The following is a 21,668-nucleotide window of genomic DNA, read 5'->3' on the forward strand; positions in this document are numbered from 1 at the left end:
TTTTACATTCCTGTTTACATAGGTGATATTTGTAACTCATGCGACCTTTCTCAGTATTAGGATAGTTGGAGGCAATATGTGTGTGTGTGTGTGTGTGTGTGTGTGTGTGTGTATGAGTATATGTATGTGTATGTACATAGATAGAGAAAGAGAGAAGTAAAAAGAAAGAGAGAGAGAGGAAAAGAGAGAACAGGGTGAAGTGAATATGAAGGGATGATATCTAAAAAAGGAATTTAAGGGTTGAGAATAATATATTAGGAGTAAGAGAAAGGTAGAGGTAGAATGTAGTTAATCATCTTACTAAAAGAGGCAAGAAAGAGCTTTTACAATGGAGGGGAAGAAGGGGAAGATTAGAGGGAATAAGTGAGTCTTCCTTCAACTGAATTTAGCTTCAGGAGGGAATAACATACACATTCAATTGGGTATGGAAGTTTATCTTACCCTACAGGAAAGCAGGGAGGAAGGGGATAAGAAATGGGGGATAATAGGACAGATGGCAAACTGGGGGAAAGGGTAATTGGAAGCAAACACTTTGGTAGAGGGACAGGTCAAAGGAGAGAATTGAATAAATGGAGGGCAGGGCAGATAGAGGGAAATATATTTGATCTTTTGCAACATGACTGTTATTGAGGTCTTTTGCATGACCACACATGTATGACTTATATTGAATTGCTTGCTTTCTCAATGAAGGTGCATGAGGATGGGGGACGGGAGTGAATGTGAAACTCAAAGCTTTAAAGATGAATGTTAGGGGTTGTTTTTACATGCAACTAGGGAATAAGATATATAGGCAATTGGGTATGGAAATCTATCTTACCCTATAGGAAAATAGAAGGGAAGGGGATGAGGAGGAGCATGATAGAAGGGAGAGCAGATTGGAGGAAAGGGCAATCAGAATATATGCTGTCCTATAGTGGGGGTAGGGAGGAGATGAGGAGAAAATTTGAAATTCAAAATTTTGTGGGAATGAAAGTTGAAAATTGAAAATAAATTTATTTTTAAAATGGGGAAAAAAATCTTGAGTTCCAAATCTCTTCCTCCCTCTGCCCCTACCCCACCCATTGAGAAGGCAAGTAATATGATATCAATTATATATGTGAAATCATGCAAAACACATTTACATTTTAGTCATGTTACAAAACAAGAACCAAGAAACATAAAGAAAGTGAAAAAACTGCTGCAATCTGCACTGTTTCATCAGTTGTCCCTCTGAAGAAAATAATTTTTCATCATGGATCCTTTGGAATTGTTGTGGATCATTGTTTTTAACTGAATAGCTAAGTCTCTCCAATTTTTCGACCTTAAACTATTGCTATTCCTGTGTACAATGTTCTACTGGTTCACTTCACTTTGCATCTGTTTACATAAGTCTTCCCAGGTTATTTTGAAACCATCTTGCTTGTCATTTTTTATAGCACAATAGTATTTCATCACAATCATATACCCATACTTGCTGATCCTTTCCCCACTTGATGGGCATTGCCTAAATTCCTCATTCTTTGCCACTGAAAAAAGAGCTGCTAGAAATAATTTTGTATACATAGGAATTATCCCCTTTATTTTGATCTCTTTGGGATACTGACCTATTGCTGGGTCAAAGGTTATATACACAATTTGGTAGCTCTTTGGGCATAGCTCCAAATTGTTCTCCAGAGTGGTTAGATCAGTTTGAAACTCCACCAACAGTCTGTTAATGTCCCTATATTTCTACATCCCCTCCAACATTTATCATTTTCCTTTTCTGTCATGTTAGCCATTCTGATAAGGGTGAGGTGGTACCTTGGAGTTGTTTTTAATTTCCATTTCTCTAGTCAATAGTGAATTAGAGTATTTTTTCATGTGACTATTGATAACTTCGATTTCTTCTTCTAAAAATTGCTTGTTCGTATTCTTTGACCATTTATCAATTGAGGAGTTATGCTTATTTTTATAAATTTGGCTAAGTTCCTTATAAAGTTCTTTATATATTTGGGGGGAGGCATCATATCCCCTCTCAGCCTTATCTCCTATTGATTTAATATCTCAAATTTCTTCCATTTGTCTTTGTATGGCTTGGACTTGAGATTCTTCATGATCCTAGAAATCCCCCACTTATCACGGTCTTCCTTAAAATGTACCCAGAACTGAATGCAGTACTGAATGCAGATGTGGTATGACCAGAATAGAGTAAAATAAAACTATCATCTTCTTATCCCTACATAGTGTTATGCTCTAAATGTAGTTTAATGTCATAATAGCTTTCTTCGATGTCGTATCATATTATTGACTCATTGAATTTGGAGTCCACCAAAATGTCTGTCTTTTGAACTCAACTGTCAAACTTTACATTTGTCCCTCTTCAATTTCATCTCACTGTATTAAGCCCAATATTCTAGCTTGTCAGCATCTTTTAGACTCTGACCCCTAGTATGTGAACTATCAATCCCAGCTTTGTTTTTCTTCACAACTCTGACAAGCTTTTTTTTTTCCCCTTAAACAAGCCACTAGAAAAAATAGCAAAAAGCAAGAGGTCAAGCACAGATCCCCGGGAGATACACTGAAGTTTTTTTTTTTCAAAATGTGTCAGATTAATGACTGCTCTTTCAGCTTGCATATTCAACCCATTCTGAAAACACCTAACCGTACTATTGTTAGGCCCACATTCTTCATCTTGTCTTCCTAAGCATAACTTTGTTAAATGCTTTGCTGATATCTGAGTAAACTAGGTCTATGACATTCCCCTAATCCAGGATTGGGGAACCTGCAGCCTCAAAGCCATCTGTACCCCTCTAGGTCCTCAAGAATTGACAGAATTCAAACTTTGTGTCTGCCTTTGAGGATCTGGAGGGCCACACATGGCCTCAAGGTTTCAAGTTCCCTACGTCTGTTCTAATCTATCATTCTAGTAAACTTGTTTTAAAAAAAAAAGGAAATTAGTTTAGGTTGGAGTGACCCATTGCTATAGTGGATAGGGCCCTGGATTTGGAGTCAGGAGGAAAACCTGGGTTCAGATCCTGAGATAGTTGTTTGCTTTGTCTCCTTAGACAAATCTTGTAATTTCTCTTAAAGGAGTTAATGTAAAATGAGGAAGATCATAGAAGGGGGAGGAATAAAGAAGAGTAAATGAGACAGTGATGATGTCAGAGAGATGGCAGAACTGCTCTACCCTTTTCTTCTTTTTTTTCTGCCAGTGAGACTAAACTCTGCAATGGAAAGGACAAAGCAGAAATAACTATTTAGTAGTCTATGCTCAAGATAAGTAAGACAAAGTACTCTATGAAAGCACCTTGCTTGTCCTGGAAAAGTTTTAGTCATCTGGCACAGATTAACCACATCCCAAGATACTGAAAGAACTGGCAGCAATGATTGCTAAACCATTTATCAGTGATTTTTGAAAGACTGTAGAAAACTGGGCAGTTGTTCCAGTTTTCAAAAAAGGGAAGAGAACAGTTACAAAGCATTTTACATATATTATCTCATTTGGGCCTCACACTTCACATTGAGAAATATTCTAAATAAGGAAATATATTTCGATATTCAATATAAAATATATATATGTGTATATACATAGGTATATATATCAGATATGTCAGTGTAATGGAGTAGAAAGAACATTGTGCTAAGAGTCAGGAAACTCATTCTGTTTTTTTAATTTGTTGCTAATTTTGTGTATAATTTTGGGAAGGTCTTCTTTACCTGTAAAAATGACAAAAAGTTGACAAATATAGGACAGCCTTAGGGTTGTCTCCAGATCTAAAATTCTGCAATTCTTTGTGTGAGTATCATTTTTTCATTGGACCTGAAATTGCCTAAGATCTTTCTCAGAAAACTATTTGGCAGCTTAAATTCATTTTCAGATTTAGAAAAAAAGTATTGAGTACCTAAAATCCTTTCCACTATAAATGCTTTTTCCAGAATAATAGCTCCCTACATTCAGAGTTTCTATTAATTATTCTCTTAAAACTCTTCTTGTTCTTCAGAGTCCATGAGGACTCTGTTCTTGATCCCACTTGATTTAATATTCAAGTTTTTCTGGAATTATAATGCTCACTAATGCCACTGTGACTGGCATACATAGCATCTCCATAACTCTTGTACTTTAGTATTTGTAAGTGATGATGAGATATTCAAGTGGAGATATAAAGCATTTGGTAAAAAAAAAAAAATTATCTGGGTCAAAGATACAGATTTGAGAGTTATTAGCATAAAGGTGATAGTGGAAGCTGTGAAACAGTATCAGTTAACCAAGGGAAAGAGTTTTTTTTTCTAAAAGAAACAGGGAGCTGAAGACTAGAATACAATAGATGGACCAAAGCCACCCACAAAACTATCATATAGATAGGTATAAATTTCTTTGTACAATATGTAAACTTCAAAATGTACCCTTTAAAATGGTTTTAGATGTACAGTTATATTCTAACCTGTGATGAGTAGCCAACTTTAGAATTATAGAATTAAGAGCTGGAAGGAACCTTAGAGATATTCTGATCCTATCCCTTCTTTTTACTGATGTGGCCCAAAGAGGTTAAGGAATAAATTGCAAAGCCGTCATTCAAACCCAAGTCCTTCAACTCCAAATTCAGTGGTCTTGTGACTAAACCAGGCATTTCCCAAACCATCATTTTTATGAATTTTAAAATTTCCCTTTCCTACTGCCCAGCTAGAAGTTGTAAAAGAGATAATTGTTGTCAAGAATAAGGTGTGTTCATCCATCGTTGCTGAAGAAGACCATGCCATCAGAGAAATAATGACATGACTTGCACTTGACTTTGTTTTGAGTGAGGGAGGGCTGTGTGGGTCACCAGCCTCACTTCTCCTCCAGAGCCATCTGAATCCAGTGACCAGACATTCATCAGGATGACTGGAGATGACCCAGGTTGAGGCAATTGGGGTTAAGTGAGTTGCCCAAGGTCACACAGCTAGTGAGTGTCAAGTGTCTGAGGTGAGATTTGAACTCAGGTCTTTCTGACTCCTGCACTGGTGCTCTATCCACTACACCACCTAACTGCCCTGTCAAGAATAAGACACAGATATAAGAAAATCAGGTCTAATCACCTGAGAAGTTATTTTTTAAAACAAAAGTGTTTCAAAAACTGAAAGAAGACATTTGTATTGCTTAACATAGTCTTTCTTCCCTCCCCCTTGCCTGCTCCCAAGAATAATCACATACTTGAAGACATATCAAAGATCCATGTGTGTGTGTATATATATATATATAATAAAACCATAGACTGTATCTCATAAATGAAAAGAGTGTAATTGCATGATCTTTGGAAAGTGACTATGAACTTTTGTAGCTATAATTACAGGATTTAAAAAAAAAGAAAATATGTTTTTGATAATGCTATTTCAATGAATTCAAATGTCCTCTTAACTTATTATAGGAAGATTTCTCAGCTAATCACAGCTTGTCCAGGGAGGTTCAAAGCACAGCACCTTGAACTATGATGTGCTGCTACTTCTGGGGAGATGTGTTATCAGCGCTCTTGTTTCATATATCTGACTGCCCAACTTCGAGGAAAATAAAATACATTATTTTCTCTTTCACATTGGCTATCAGTAGTCAAGTATTATTGTTGAAGAACTGGCTCTGGCACATTGTTCTATTTAGGATGACATATGTTTGTGCATCAACTTAATTTATTTTCATCTAGAATTTAGTAAAAACTAATTTATGTGTTATATGCATATGAATATGTGTGTGTGTATGTCTGTGTGTGTATGTGTGTATGGGATGTCCCAAAAGTCTTAGGGCATTTTTGAGCTTTAAAGGGATAGTTTCAAACTTTTGGGATACCTTGTATGTACACCTATATGGATATACATGTACAAAATCTATATCTTTATCTATATCTATCTGTTTGTCTGTCTGTATGTGTGTGTGTGTGTGTAAGTATATATACCTATATTATGTGAGTATGTGTGTGGGTGTATTCACACATATACTTTGGAAGCTATAGTATGGTAGAGAAATGGTGATGGCTGTGCAACCAAGAAGGCCTAGGGTAATCTTGGAGCCAGGAAGGCCTTGGTGCAAACCCTACCTCTGACACTTACTGACTGCATGATTCTGGGCAAGTTACTTAACCTTTTAGTGCTCTTAAAACTATACATTGCAGAAAAACTGCCAACCTGCATTAGTAGAAGGAGTTTCATCATCTGAAAATTCCTTATTACAGTGAAATCCTAGGTCTATCTCTATGTATACATACATACATATGTGAATATACACATGTGTTTTATAATAGTTTGCATTTTTCTTTTAAGAACTTTGTTCATATTCTTTGACAATTTATCTGTTGGGGAATGACATTTGGTCTTGTATATTTTTATTGGTTGTCTGTATATCTTGGGCATCAGAACCTTATCAGAAATACTTGATATGAAGACTCTTCCCCCCAAATGCCCTTTTCAAATTTTACCATGTTGCACTGATTTTTTTATGTAAAAGCTTTTTAGTTTTATGCTATTAAAATGTTTTATTTTATGTTTTGTAATTGTCTTTGTCTCTTGTTTGGTTGAGATCTCACCCTCAACTGAAGATTAATCATGCCATGTACCTCTTGTCAGAGAGTTAGTGATCTTAAAATGTAGAGTGGTGGGTAAGATGGCAGAGTAAAAGCAGGGACTTCCCTGAGCTTTCCCCCAAAGTCTTTCATATACCTGTAAAAAATGACTCTAAACAAATTTTATAGCTACAGAACCTACAAAATGACAAAATGAAACAAATCCCTAACCCAAGACAACCTGGAAAGTTGGCATGAAGCGTCTATCACACTGGGCAAGGAGTGGAGCACAGTTAAGCGTGAGCCAAACTGGTGCAGACTGGTCAGAGCAGCCCTCAGGGGACTGAATCATTGGCAGCTGTGGCAGTTTCCAGACTTCTCAACCCACAAATGCCAAAAAGTTCAGTGGAAAAACTCTGTGGGACCTGGGTGAAAGAGGAGTGTGTGGGTCTGGCCAGATTGACCCAACCCCAGCGTGGTGGTGGTGGTAGTAGTACTGGACAGCTGCTACAGCAGCAACAACAGTAGTAGTGGCACAGGCTGCTTCTGGAGCTCTGCGTCCACAGACAGTGGGGCATCAAGAGGCTGATACAAAATTCCTGAGACCTGGAATAGTATAAGCAGTCCCACCCCTACCTCCATTGGAAGCAGAGTCTTACCTTGACAAAGAGAAAGTCAAGTATTTGGCAGGGAAGATGAGCAAACATTATAAAAAGAACTCTAACTATAGAATCTTACTTTGGTGACGAAGAAAATCAAAACATAAAACCAGAAGAAGACAACAAAGTCAAAATTCCTACATCAATAGCCTCCAAGAAAAATATGAATTGGTCACAGACCATGGAAAAGCTCAAAAAGGATTTTGAAAATCAAGTAAGAGAAATAGAGGAAAACTGGGAAGAGAAATAAGAGTGATGCAAGAAAATCATGAAAATTGAGTCAATAGCTTGCTTGGAGACCCCAAAAAATACTGAAGAAAGTAACACTTTAAAACTAGAGTAACCCAAATGGCAAAAGAAGTCCAAAAAGCCAATGAGGAGATGAATACTTTAAAAAGCAGAATTGGCCAGATGGAAAAGGAGGTCCAAAAGCTCACTGAAGAAAATAATTTCTTCACAATTATAATGGAGCAAATGGAAGGAGTTTATGAAAAATCAAGAAATTATAAAACAAAACCAAAGGAATGAAAAAATAGAAGATAATGTGAAATATCTCATTGGAAAAGCCATGACCTGGAAAATAGATCCAGGAGAGATAATTTAAAAATTATGGGACTACCTGAAAGCCATGATCAAAAAAAGAGCCTAGACATCATTTTTCAAGAAATTATCAAGGAAAACTGCTCTGATATTGTAGAACCAGAGGGTAAAATAGAAATTGAAAGAATCCACCTGTCACCTCCTGAAAGATATCCTAAAAGGAAAGCTAGAAATATTGTAGCCAAATTCCAGAATTCCCAGGTCAAGGAGAAAATATTACAAGCAGCCAGAAAGAAACAATTAGAGTGGAAATACAATCAGAATGACCCAAGATCTAGCAGTTTCTACATTAAGGGATTGAAGAACTTGGGATATGACATTCTGGAGGTCAGAGGAAGTAGGATTAAAACCAAGAATCACCTACCCAGAAAAACGGAGTATAATCCTTCAGGGAAAAAATGGATAGTCAATGAAATAGAGAACTTACAAGCATTCTTGATGAAAAGACCAGAGCTGAATAGAAAATTTAACTTTCAAATACAAGAATCAAGAGAAACATGAAAAGGTATACAGGAAAGAGAATTCATGAGACCAATTAAAGTTGAACTGTTTACATTCCTACATGGAAAAATATTTGTAACTCATGAGAACTTTTCTCAGTATTAGGGTAGTTGGAGGAAATAGCCCTAGCTAGAGGGCACAGGGTAGATTGAATATGAAAGGATGATGTCTAAAACATAAAATTAAGGTTTGAGAGAGGAATATATTGGCAGAGATAGGGACAGATAGAATGGGGTAGATTATTTCACAAAAAAAAAGAGGCCAGAAAAAGGTTTTACAATGGAGGGGGGAAGGGGAAAATGTGAAAAGGAATGGGTGAACCTTACTTTCATCAGATTTGACTTAAGGAGGGAATAACATACACATTCAATTGGGTATATTACCCTACAGAAAAGTAGGAGGGAAAGGGAAAAAGGGGAGGGAGGATGATAGAAGGGAAGGCAGATTAGGGGAGGAAGCAGTTAGAAGTAAACATTTTGAAAAAGGATAGGATCAAAAGAGAAAATAGAATAGTTGAGGGGCAGGTTAGAATGAAGGGAAATATAGTGAGTCTTTCACAATATGACTGTTATGGAAGTGTTTTGCATAACTACACATGCATAAACTATTTGTGTAGCTACAATGTATAACTTATATTGAATTGCTTGCCTTCTAGATGAGAGTGGGTGGGGAGGGAAGAAGGGGGAGAATTTGAAACTCAAAGTTTTAAAAACAAATGTTAAAAAATTGTTTTTACAAGCAATTGGGAAATACGATATACAGGCAATGGGGTGTAGAAATCTATCTTGTCTTTCAAGAAAGTAAAGGGGAAGGGGATAAGAGAGGGGGGGATGATAAAAAGGAAGGCAGACTGGGAGAAGGGGTAATCAGAATGCATACCATCTTGGGGTTGGGGGGAGGGGAAAAATGAGTAGAAAATTTGGAACCCCAAATCTTGTGGAAATGAATGTTGAAAACTAAAAATAAATAAATATTTTTTAAAAAAAGAACACCACCAAAAAATGTAGAATGATATTTTTGGACATGGACATGAACAAGGAACTGGTTTTGCAGGACTATGAATATTTGTTATGAAGGGGTTTTTTTATTTTTAAAAGTTGTTCAATTAGAGCAGGCAGTAGAGGGATAGCTAATAAATGCTCAGAAGAGAAAACAATGAGACTAAAAGAACAACAAAAATTAATTTTTCTTCTACCCATTGCTATGAGAAGAATGTTAGTAGTGGACCTCTTATTTTTAATAGTATAATATTTAATATCCAGACAACATATCCTAGTTCAGAGTGAATATAAATAGTAGCTGTTTCTCTTTTGGCCGGTGACCCTGAGGGTCCTCTCCTCCCAGTTTGATTTGTTTTATTTTGATTGAAGGGGCCATCCCTTCATTCACTTGTTAACAAGGCCTATTCATTGAATGGGTGTTACCTCACTCAAAATGAGAATTTGAAAAGACCTTAGCTTAAAAGGGCCAGGGTCTCGCCTTGCATCCTGGGCCATCTTCAGTGGTCCTGATGAATATCTGGTCACTGGACCTACATGACTCTGGAGGAGAAACTGAGGCTGGTGACCTTGCACAGACCCTCCCTCACTCAAAGTTAACTGCAAGTCATGTCATCATCTCCCTGAGGTCATGGCCCTCTTTAGGACAAAAGACAAACTCAACAACAACGCAAGCATTTTTTAATATATGTGTGCATGTGTGTGTGTGTGTGTTGAGTGAACTTTGATAGATTTGTTCCCAGGTCTTTTATATATTTTGTAGCTACTTTGAATGACATTTCCCTTTCTATTATTTTCAGAATTTACTAATTACTACATTTCAGGTATGCTTAACATTTTTTTGTGTGTCAGAGACCCCTTTAGCATTCTAGTAACATTGATGGACTCCTTTTCAGAGTAATGTTTTTAAATACATAAAATAAAACACATAGTATTCAAAGGAAACCAATTACATGGAAATAAAGATGTACTTTTTCCTATCCAAGTTCATAGATGCCCTAAAATCTATCCACAAAGCTTCTTTGGAGTCCATGGAATACTAATTAAGAATTTTTGTTTTATGGAAATGCTATTGATTTTAGGGGTAAGGGTTATTTTTGTAGCCTATAGCTTTACTGAAGTAATTGTCTCATTTTGTTTCTTTGCTGATTCCCTAGGATTTTCTGTGTAAACCATTCTCATTCGTAAAGGACAGTTTTGTCTGCTCTTTTTCTTTATGCCTTTCATTTCTCCTGTCATTGTTTTTGCTAGCATTTCTAGAACTATGTCAAACAATGAGGCATTCTTGCTTTACTCCTATATTAAAAATTGTGAAAGATTCCTAGTGTTTTTCTATTGTATATAAAGCTAACTTTTGTTTTTAGATAGATACATTTTATGATACTGTAAAAAAAAAAAAGTCCCTCTATGCTTGTGTAGTATGTTGGAATTTTTTAAAAAATTATGTTTTTGTTTTTTTAAATGTGTTGTATTTTTTTTCAAAGGCTTTTTAGGCATCTATTGATATGAAGCATTTGTGGTGTTTCTTATTTTTAATATGATCATTGATTTTCTTCTAATGTTGAACCATCCTTTGCAAAATCCAACTTGGTAAGAGTAAATTATTTTGCAAATTTTATTCAAAATTTTTGAATCAATAATCATTAAAACTATTGATCTGATGCTCTAATTTATTATTCTGTGAGGTAGGTATTGGGAGGTATTTGTTTCATAAAAGGAGTTTGATATAGAGTGTTTTCTTCTTCTGTTTTTTTAGTGTTGAGTAATTCATATATATTCTGTAGTAGTCCCATTTAAAAAAGCACCATAAATCTTTAAACTCTAAATTCCCTAGCAGTTTGTTCAGTTCTGTATTTTCCCTTTTATTTATTTTCTGTTATAGATGTACAACTTTAAAAGAGGAACATCAATGTCTCTTACTCTTAATGTGTTACTATATATATATTTTTTGCAACTTATTCTTTCACTTTATTTGCATGATTCCAAATTGCTTTCCAAACTTGTTGTACTATTGTACAGCACCACTAATAATGTATTAGTGTGTCTAGTCTTCCATAACCCCTCCAACATTAACTGTTGCCATTTTTTTTTATTTTGGCCAATTTGTAGGATGTGAGATGAAACCTCAGAGTTGTTTTGTATTTTTATTATTGTTAGTAATATAGAGTGTTCTTTCATGAGATGGTGAATTCTTTACAATTCTTTTGAGAACTATTTGTTCATATTCTTTGACCATTTATCTATTGGGGAATGGTGGCAATTAGTCGTGTGTGTGTGTGTGTGTGTGTGTGTGTGTGTGTATTAATTGTTTATATATCTTACACACCAAACACTTATTAGAGAAATTTTTTGCAAAGATTTGTTCCCATTAGGTTATTTCCCTTCTTATCCTAGATGAATTAATTTTGTCTTTCAAGAAGTTTTTCAGTTTCAAGTAAGCAAAAACATCTTTTATCTTTTACAGTTGCTTCGATATCTTATTTGGTTAAGAATATATCTCTTACCCATAGGTGTAAGAAGTATGTGATCTGTTTCTTTTCTAATTTTCCAAACAATAATATATAATAATAATTTTAATTAGAATAAGAGCTTTAATATTAATGTCATGTATCATGTAGAACATAGGGAATATGGTGTAAGGTGTGAATCTAAGCCTAATTTCTGCAAGACTGCTTTCCATTTTTCCCAGCAGTTTTTAATTAAATAAGGAGATTTTTTCCTTGATTTATGTTTTTCATTTTATCAAGCACTAAGTTATTGAGTTCTGTTTTTTTCTATATCTCCCTTGTCTAGTCCATTGATCCCTCTTTATTTTTTAACTAATAGCAGATGGTTTTGATGACTGCAGCTTTATAATATACTTCGAGTTTTGGAGGTGCTATTCCCCCTCCATCTTTTCATCATTTCCCTTGATCTTCTAAATATATTTTGCTTTTCCAAAGGAATTTTATTATTATTTTATGAAGTTCTATAAAATATTCCCTTGGTAATTTTATTGATATAGAATTAAAAGTACAAATTAACCTTGGCAGTATTGTCATTTTATCATATTGGCACAGTCTAGCCATGAGTACTGACTATTCCTCCAGCTATTTAAGTTCTGTATTTCTTTAAGGAGTCCTTTGTAATTGAATCTATACAAATCTTTGGTATGCTTTGGAAAATTGATCCCCAGATATTTTGTGCATTTTGTAGTTTTTAGGAGTAGAACTTCACTTTGTATTATTGGTTCTTGTTTTGTTATTACTGTTGATTTGGGGAAATTTATTTTGCAGTCTGCAACTTTGCTAACACTATTAATTATCTCAGTATGTTTAGTGATGTGATAGGATTTTGCGAGCAAACCATATCAGCAGCAAATATAGATAACTGTATGCCCTCTTATTCTCAAACTTTATTTATTTACTGTCTTTCTCATCTTACTGATATTGCTAGCATTTCCAGAACCATATCAAATAATATGGGGAGAGTAGGCAGCCTTGCTTCACTTCTACATTTATCAGAAAATATTCTCATCTATTCTCATTACACATGGTGCTTACTTTTGCTTTTAGATAGATGCTTATAATATTAAAAAAGGTCCTTCAGTGCTTATACTTTGTAGAGTCTTTGGCACATAAATACTGTTCTTAGATAAAAGCCTTTTCTGAATCTATTTTGATGATCATGCCATTGTGGATATTTTGATTTTTAATATTATTAATTATATTGCTTTCCTAATGTTGGACCAGCCTTGAATTCCTGTTATAGATCCTGCTTGGTCACAATGAATTATTTCTAGGATAAATCACTGTAGTCGATAGGATTTTGTTTAAAATTTTTGAGTTTATGTTCTTTAGTCCTATTGGCCTATAGTTGTCCTTCTGTATTTTATCTTTCCCCGGGTTAAGTATTAGCATTATATTTATTTCATAAAAGGATTCTGGTAGGGTCCTTTCTCAGTTTTTGAGAGTAATTTGTGAAGTATGGGTACTAATTATTCTTCAAAATCTCCTGTGAATCCATCAGGACCAGAAATCTTCTTCCCCCCACATTCCCCATACTTTTGGTAGCTTTTAAATATTTTTCCCCAACTAAATCTATTTCCCTTTCTGAGATTGAGTTATTTAAGATTTCTATCTGATCTTCTGATAGTTTGAGTATTTTATATTTTAAATATATTCCTTTATTTCTTTTGTGTTCTCACTTATCTTCACTTTTCTTTTTATTTCTTCTGGTTTTGCTCTGATTTCACCTTGCTCATTAGCTATTTTATAGATTTCATTTGTTGCTCTTTTCTTTTTTATTAGAGTAGCTAAAGATTTTTATTAATTTTGTTAGTCTTTTCAAAGAACTAGCTTTTAGCTTTATTTGTCATTTCTATGGTTTTTTTCCTTGTCAGTTTTATTCCCTTTAAATTTTAATATCTCTCTTTTTGTGCTGATTTTGGAGTTGCTTATCTTTTGGTTTGTGTCTACTATTCTTAAAAGATTGTTTTTGAACCCTCTTACTATTTTAAGTTAATATATTGCCCGTGTGATTATTATTTCCCTGAATTTTTTTGATGCAGCCTTATTCCTACAGATACCAACCTTCCAATGTATCAGTATTTTCACTAGTCTTGGGTTTTTGTTTACATTGTTGATTTCTTTTTTCTTTTATTATCTGTTTCTTCCACTCTTTCTTCTTCTTCAGTTAAATGGTTAATTCAGATCATCTACCTAGCCTCTGCTCAACTTCTTTTGTTAGTATTTATTCTTTTTCTGAGGATATTTTCTTTACTGTTTTCTTTTCATTAAAGCATTAATTCTCTTCCCATTTATTCTGATTTTTATTCTCTTATTCACATGCTACATTCTTATTTGTATCAGAAATAGTCACCAGTTAGAAATTATCATGCATGTTAAATCACGTGGTCCAATTCTCCTCCCTTATTCTCTCCATTCCATTCTCTTTTCTATTGGTCATGCTTTCTCATCTCTAGATACCATGTGCTCCCTCATCCCCCCCTTTCTGGGTACCAGCTGCCCCTAAGAGCTAGCAAATCTCTTCTTAATCGATAAATATTTATTAAGCTCTTACAATATGTCTGATATTTTGTGCAAGGGATACACAAAGAAGCAAAAACAATCCTTGTCCTCAAGGAGCTGATATTCTACTGAAAGAGAAAGCATATAAATAAATAAGTCCATGCAAGATATATGCAGAAGTAGATGATAAAAGTTAACCTAAGGAAGGAGGGCTTTGGAGACTTCAGGCATAGAAAAGGCCTACAGAATATAGCTTGAGCTGAGTCTTGAGGGAAGTGATGGATTTGTAGAGGTGAGAATAAGAAGGAAAATCTATTCTGGTATTGGCCTCAGCTAATACAAAAGCTCAGTGACAGGCAAATGGCTTATTGTGTGTGAAGGAACAGAAGGTAGACCAGTATTACTTGATCAGAGTATGTAGAGAGGAGCCAAGTATAAGACTGTAAAAGAAAGAAAAGGTAGATTGTGAAGAGCTTCTCAGGTCTCCCAATGAGCCGTCCTTATTTCTTCCCCTAGAGCAAACACATTATGAGATCTCATTTCTTATCAGAGGCATATATCCCTTCCTCCATGGAAATGCTCTCAAGTAGCACTCCTCCCTCAATTTGACCCTCTTTTTCAATTACTCCTTCTGCCACCTCTCCCATTCTCCTACAACCCCTCTTTATCCTGAGGATTAGGTCAAAGGTCACCCAAGTCCTTGAAAAGTACATATCATTTCTTGTCCTTTATTTCCTCTCTCTCTGCTTATGCACCCTGTCTGTCTGTAAATATGCCCACAGAATACTTTGATTCACCTGTATAGAGGGTGTGGGATTTAGTTAGTGGTGCTTCTGTTATATTCTTCCACTTTTACCTTCCCTATTTCTTAAAGTTTAACACCTCCTGTGCTTTTTAATCTCTTGATGATCCCTCTCTGTTTTGGTTCAGTCTTTCTCTTTCAAAAAGTTCTTTTATTTTATTACTTACTATTTCCTTTGTAAACTATATTTATGTACATTTCCTGTGATTCTGTTATTTGGGATGTCTGCAAGTCAAATATTCTATTCACACTTGAATTTTTTTTTTTAGGAATGCCTTAAATGTTTCTTTTTGTTAAAAGTCATCTTTTCCCCCCATTAGTGTTTTTTCAATTTAATTTAATTTGCTTATTTTTGTTCCAGTTTACATTATGAACTATTTCTCTTCCTCCATCCCCACCCTGAACTAGTGAAGGGTACCATTTGACACAGATTTATAAATATATGTAAAACCACAGTGTGTGTACTTTTATCAATTCTTTCTTTGAAAGCATATGACATCTCCCTTCACAGCTCTTTTACATTGGATTTGACTTTTTATAATACTCAGAATAACTTGGTTGTTCACAATTATTCTTTGAACAAAATTTCTGTAATTGTATACAACATTCTCTTGGTTCTGATCACTTTGTATCAGTTCATATAAATTTTTCAAGGTTTTTCTAAAATCAATCAGTTCATCATTTCTTACAGTACTGCAGTATTCCATCATAGTCATATACCAGATTTGTTTAGCCATTCGCCAGACACTCTCCTTGGTTTTCCAGTTCTATCCAGTTAGTATTTATCATTTTTATTATTTTGGCTTATCCTACCCATGAGCCACTAATATTTCCTTAGTATTTTGTAGTTATATTCATATAGTTCCTACAGTATTTTGTTAAATAAACTCTCAAGTATTTTATACCTTATTTACTTATTTTGAATGGAATTTCTCTATTTCTTCTTGCTATGTTTTATTGGTAATACAATGCTGATGATTTATGGGGATTTATTTTATACTCTGCAGTTTTACTGAGCTTATTCATGGTTTCAGTTCATTTTTAGTTAACTTTTTATGATTCTTTAGCTACGTAATTATAGCATATGCAAAAAGCAGTACAGTAATTATGTTTCCTCTTTGCCTGTGTTTAATTCCTTCACATCTTTAATTGGCATATTTTTTGCTATAGTTATAATTTCTAACACTATATTGAATATAGTATTACTATGGGCAACCTTGCTTTATCCTTGTTCATATTGAAAAGGCCTCCTACCTTTTCCTATAAAATGTCTATTTTGGATTTTAGATAAATACTACATACCATGCTAATTAAAATTGCATTTGTTCCTATGCTTTCTAGTTGTAGTTGCTTTATCTTAAACATAGATATCTGTTAAATTTTGTCATCTTTAAAAATTTATTCATGTAATAATGTGGTTTTTATTATTTTTGCTCTTTACTATGATATGTTAAGATATAAAGTAATATTTATATTTTGCTTGTTATTTTCCTTTTATTGAACCAACCCTGCATTTCTGATATAAGGTAAACCTGGCCATAATATATTATATTAAATATATTGTTGAAGCCCATTTGCTCATATTTTGTTTAAAATTTTTTTGGGTATAAACTATATTTCTATCATAGAAAAAGTAGATATGAGTTTCCTTTTTCCTGTTTTTGCAAACACTTTCTATTTTGCTAAAATTCATTTTTCTTTGAACAATTAATAGAATTCATTTGTAAATCCATTTTGTCCAGTCGTTTTTTTGCTTGTTTTCGCAAATTCCTTTATGGGCTTGTTCAATTATTCTATTTCTTCTCTTAACCTAGATATTTTATAATTTTGTAGATTTTCATTAAATTTTATCTGAGTTCTCAATTTCACATATAATTGAGCAAAATAAATTCCTGACAATTTCCTTATTTCTTCTTAATTTGTTGTGAATCCTTCTCTTTCATCTGAGTAACTGTTTCCCTCTTCTTTAAAGATCAGACTGGATAATTTTTTATTTATTTTAAGAAATTTCCTCCCCAAACAGTTCTTATAGAATCAATGATTGTTTTGTTTGTTAATCTCTTCTTTGATTTTTGAAATTTTGAATCTTGTATTGTTAGAATGGTTTGATTTGTTGCTTTTATACTTTTTAAATCTCTCTACATGCTCACTTTACTGATTCCATCTTTTTCACTTGTATTGAATCAAAGTGTATAGATATAAGAATATTCTTTTAAGAATTCCTTTATCGGAATCTCTTAAATTTTGTCATATGGTTTCATTACTGTTGTTTTCTTGGATAAAATTTTCTGTTGTTTCTATAATTTATTCTTTGACCCATTAATTCTTTAGTACTGAGTGATTTAGTATCCAATTAATTTTCATTTCTTTCTTCAAAGACCCTTCAATGAATATAATTTTATTCCACAGTGGTCACTAAAGGATGTGTTTATTATTTTTGCCTTTCTGCATTTGTTTGTGAGATTTTTAATGTCCCAATAGAGAGTTAATTTTAGCTGAGAAAGTGTAAAATGTAAAACTACTTTTGCTTCCCATTTGGTAATTATCAGAAAGTTATCACTTCTCATTTTTCTAAAGTTCTTTTTAGGTCTTTAACCTCTTTTTTTTTTGTTAGGTTTGTCTGAATCCAAAAGGGGCTATGTTGAGGTATCCCACTATTAGAATTTCTGTATATTTCTCCCTGTAATTTTCCTTTAAATAGTTAGTTGACATGCTATGGTGGATATATATAAAATTTTTATATTGATATTATCTATAGTGCCTTTAAGCATAGTTTCCATGCTTGTCTTATCATGTCTTTGTCACTGTAGCCTTATTTGAAATCATGATTACTACCCCTGATTTTTTTGAGTCCACCTGAAGTGTAACAATTTTTGCTCCAATTTTTTATTTAAATCAATGTGTAAATCATTACAAGTAAACAGCATATTATTTTATTTTGGTTTTGAATGCATTCTACTATTCTGTTCCATTTTATTGGTAAGTTCATCTCATTCACTTTCAAAGTTATGATTGTTAATTGTGTGTTTCATTCTATCCTGCCCCCTTTTGCAACTCTCTTGCCCTCCTCCTCCTTCTTTACATGAAAATGAAGGTAGTGAGAAAAAAGTTTACCTGACAGTGGTGATCTGTAACTGACACTGTCTTCTCCATTATTCCTCTTCTCTTCCTGTTTCCTCACCTCCATTCACTTTTTTTTAACTTTTAATTCTCCCTTCACATACTCCCCACCCCCACACTGGAATTTATTTTGCTTATCACTACTCCTTCACCTATTGTGCCCTTCCTCTTAACCCATCCCATCTCTTCTCCCTGTCCTCTACTAAATTCTTGTTGATGTTATGCTGTAATATACACTGTGTGTGTGTGTGTCTGTGTGTGTGTGAGTATTTGAGTGTGTTCTACCATCCTTCATCTGGTTCATAGGGAAAGTGAGGATCATGGGATACCAGTTCTCCCATCCCTTCCTGCATGCTTGTATATTCTTCATTTAAAGCATCCTATTATGTGAGAGAGTGAGTTCCCTTTCCTTCTTTCTCCTTTTGTCTTCTGCGTATTGCCTTAACCTCCTTTCTTTCCTCTCTCAAGACCATTAACACAGAACAAAACCACCTACAACCCTCCTTTGCCTGATTTATTTAACTTTTTTCTATGACACTTAAAGACATTAAGGCTCTGAGAATCTACACATGGTCCCTTCCATTTGAAAAAAAAAATGTATATACCTTTCTATGTTTCCCTTGTCTCCTGCTTTTCCATTTCAGAGAAACTACTCAGTTCTGGCCTTTTTATCAAGAATGCCTAGAAATGTTCTATTTCATTAAAGGTCAGTTTTCCTGTGTAGTCCTATACTTAGCTGTAGTGAATAGGTTATTCTTGGCTGCAAGCCTTTATATTTTGCCTTTGGGGAAATCTTATTTCAAAATCTTACTTTTATAATGACAACTGTCAAGTCTTATGTGAATTTTATGTGATCTTGGCTATGACACTTTGGAATTTAAATCCTTTATTTTTAACTGTTTGCAGATTTTCCTTTAAATTTTACCCAAAAGCTCTGAATTTTTGGCTATGACATTCCTGTGAGTATTAATTTGGGGGTTTCTTTCAGGAGTTTAATAGTGGATTCTTATTATTTTCACTTTGCCTTCTACTTCTAAGAGATCTGAGCAGTTTTAATTTGTAATTTCTTAAAATATGTTACCCAAACTCTTGGTTTTGAAGGAAGTACAGTGATTCTTACATTATCTTTCATTGACCTGTCTTCTAACAATTGTTTTTGATATAATACACCTTACATCTTCTTAATGTTTCATTTTATTTAATATTTATTATCTCATGGAGCTATTTTCTCAATGACCCATTCTAATTTTCAGGGAGTTCAGTTCTTGACTAAAGTTTACTACTCTGTGTTTTAATATAGTAATTCACTTTGACATTATTTTTGTCCCTAGCTATTCTATTTTTTATCTCATGTTTCTTTCCTTTCAAGCACTCTTCTAGTCCTTGTGGCCAGGATATTATTTTCTTTGAGACTCAACTTGATTAGTATATTTATTCTCTGCTTCTGAGTTTGTCATTTGCGCTTTTCTTAGTCCAAGGTATCTTCATTGTATCTGGATTTTTGCCCTCCTTGTTTACTTATATTTTCAGCTTCCCTTCCTGGATGAGGGCTTATGCTTGAGTTAAACTTTGTTCTGATGTCCTTGGATGGTGTGAGCATGCCCTGCTTTACTCTGAGTTTAGTGGCTAAAATTATGCCCAACCTTCAGAGGGACAGTTTGGCCTTCTCTACTGTTTTGTTCTAAGCCCAGCCTTCCTGAATGCCGTGCTGGGCAGTGACTAGCTGAATATTGAGCCAGGCATGGTCTTCCTGTTTGTTGGGTCAGTTATTTGGATTCTGGTCTTTTCCTACTTTTTGCCTCAGATGGGGATAAGCTCCCTGGGCTTATACTAGCCAAGCTGGGCACTTGTTTGACCAGGCTTCTATGGTAGATAGTTGTCTCACACTGCTTTAGGGGCCAAGATGGCCCCACTAACTTCTGTAGAACTGCATGGCTTTGTACACTTCACTTTCCACTCATCTAGCTTATCTCAACTGAGTGTTTCTGAAGGCTTCTGAAAGTCTTTTTTTTAATCCTGGAAATAGATGGAGAAATTTATAGCTGATTCTTTTTGGTTTTCTTTATAATTATTCCTCCTGATACATTTCTAGAGCTTTAATAGAATGTTTGTTGAGGAACTGGGATTCTCTGGGTTATAACATGTGACCATCCTTCCACAATCTCACTTACTTTTCTTCCTTATCTCCTAACTATGAGCATAACAGAGTCTTGGGTTCTTTTCTCCCCCTTTTCTTTTTGCTCTCCATAGTAAGATCAACTCTCAGGGGTTTAATTACAGTAACAACAACAACTACTACTACTATTAGTCAAGTAATAATAATAACAATTAATAATGCTAGACTCTTTCCTAATCTGTAGTTCCAAATTAAATTCCCAATAGATATTTTGATATGGCTGTTCTGTAGGCAGCTCAAACTCAACTTGTACAAAATAAAAGTCATTATCTTTCCCCCCAAACCTAGCCCTCTTCCAAACTTCCCTATTCTGTTGAGGATACTCCCATCACTCTAGTCATCCAGATTCATAACCTCAAGGTAGTTTTCAACTCCTACCTCTCCCTTACCTAATATACTATTTACTTCCCAAGTATTGTCAATCCATCCGTGTCTCTCCCATTTGTCTATTCCTCTCTAATCACATGCATACTACCCTTGTTCATTTATGAAGCACCAATAATGTTCAGGGCCTCAAAACCTCCTTCCTGGATTATTGTAACAACCTCCTAATTATTCTCTCTGCTTCCACATGGTCCCCTTTCCAACAAATCCTCCACACTACCAAATTGAAATTCCTAAAGCAAAGATATGATCATATCACTAGTGACATCATGTTGCCTCTAGGATCAAATGCAAACTCCTGTCTTTGCCATTTAAAACCCTTCACAAGCTGGTTCCAACTTCTTTTTCAATGCTTATTATACATTACTCCTTATTCCTTTATTGTTCAGTGAAATTGATCTTTTTTTTTTTTTTACTATTCCTCACACATGATATATTAATCCTCTTTTACTATGTCTATGACACACTCCTTCAAGTACCACTTCTTATATGAGATCTAGCCTTATCCCTTAGCTACTAGTACCTCACCCACCCTCTATCCAATGATACTACCTTATATTTATTTTGAATATCTTTACATGTGTATATGTTGTCTCCCCACTAAATTGTGATTTCTCTGAGGGCAAAAATTGTTTCAGTTTTATTTTTGCATGCTAGCAGTGTGCCTAACACTTACAAATTCCTGTTGATTGATGCTAGTTTCTGTTATTAGTAATAAAAGGACATAAAACTTCTATTACAATAATAATTTATTTTGACATGGCACCTTTTATTGTAGGTCCTTGAAATACTTTAAAACATTAGATTGTTATTTTTCACAGCATTCTAGTAGCTATATTTCTAAACAGTAAAGAATGAGTTAAGTCTTTATTTAAGCCTACATGAAGGCCTTGTCACATGAGAGAGACAAGCCTATAATCAGATTTTGAAGAAA

At 34.3% G+C, this 21,668-nt stretch overlaps 1 long non-coding RNA gene across 1 annotated transcript in view; it reads left to right on the forward strand.

Moving 5' to 3' along the window:
* LOC140513884 (uncharacterized) overlaps positions 1–21,668 on the forward strand; it is a 63,569-nt gene that overhangs the window by 29,847 nt on the left and 12,054 nt on the right. The gene's annotated exons all lie outside the window — the stretch shown is intronic.

The sequence above is a fragment of the Notamacropus eugenii genome, chromosome 1, assembly GCF_028372415.1.
Source record: "Notamacropus eugenii isolate mMacEug1 chromosome 1, mMacEug1.pri_v2, whole genome shotgun sequence".
NCBI lineage: Eukaryota > Metazoa > Chordata > Mammalia > Diprotodontia > Macropodidae > Notamacropus > Notamacropus eugenii.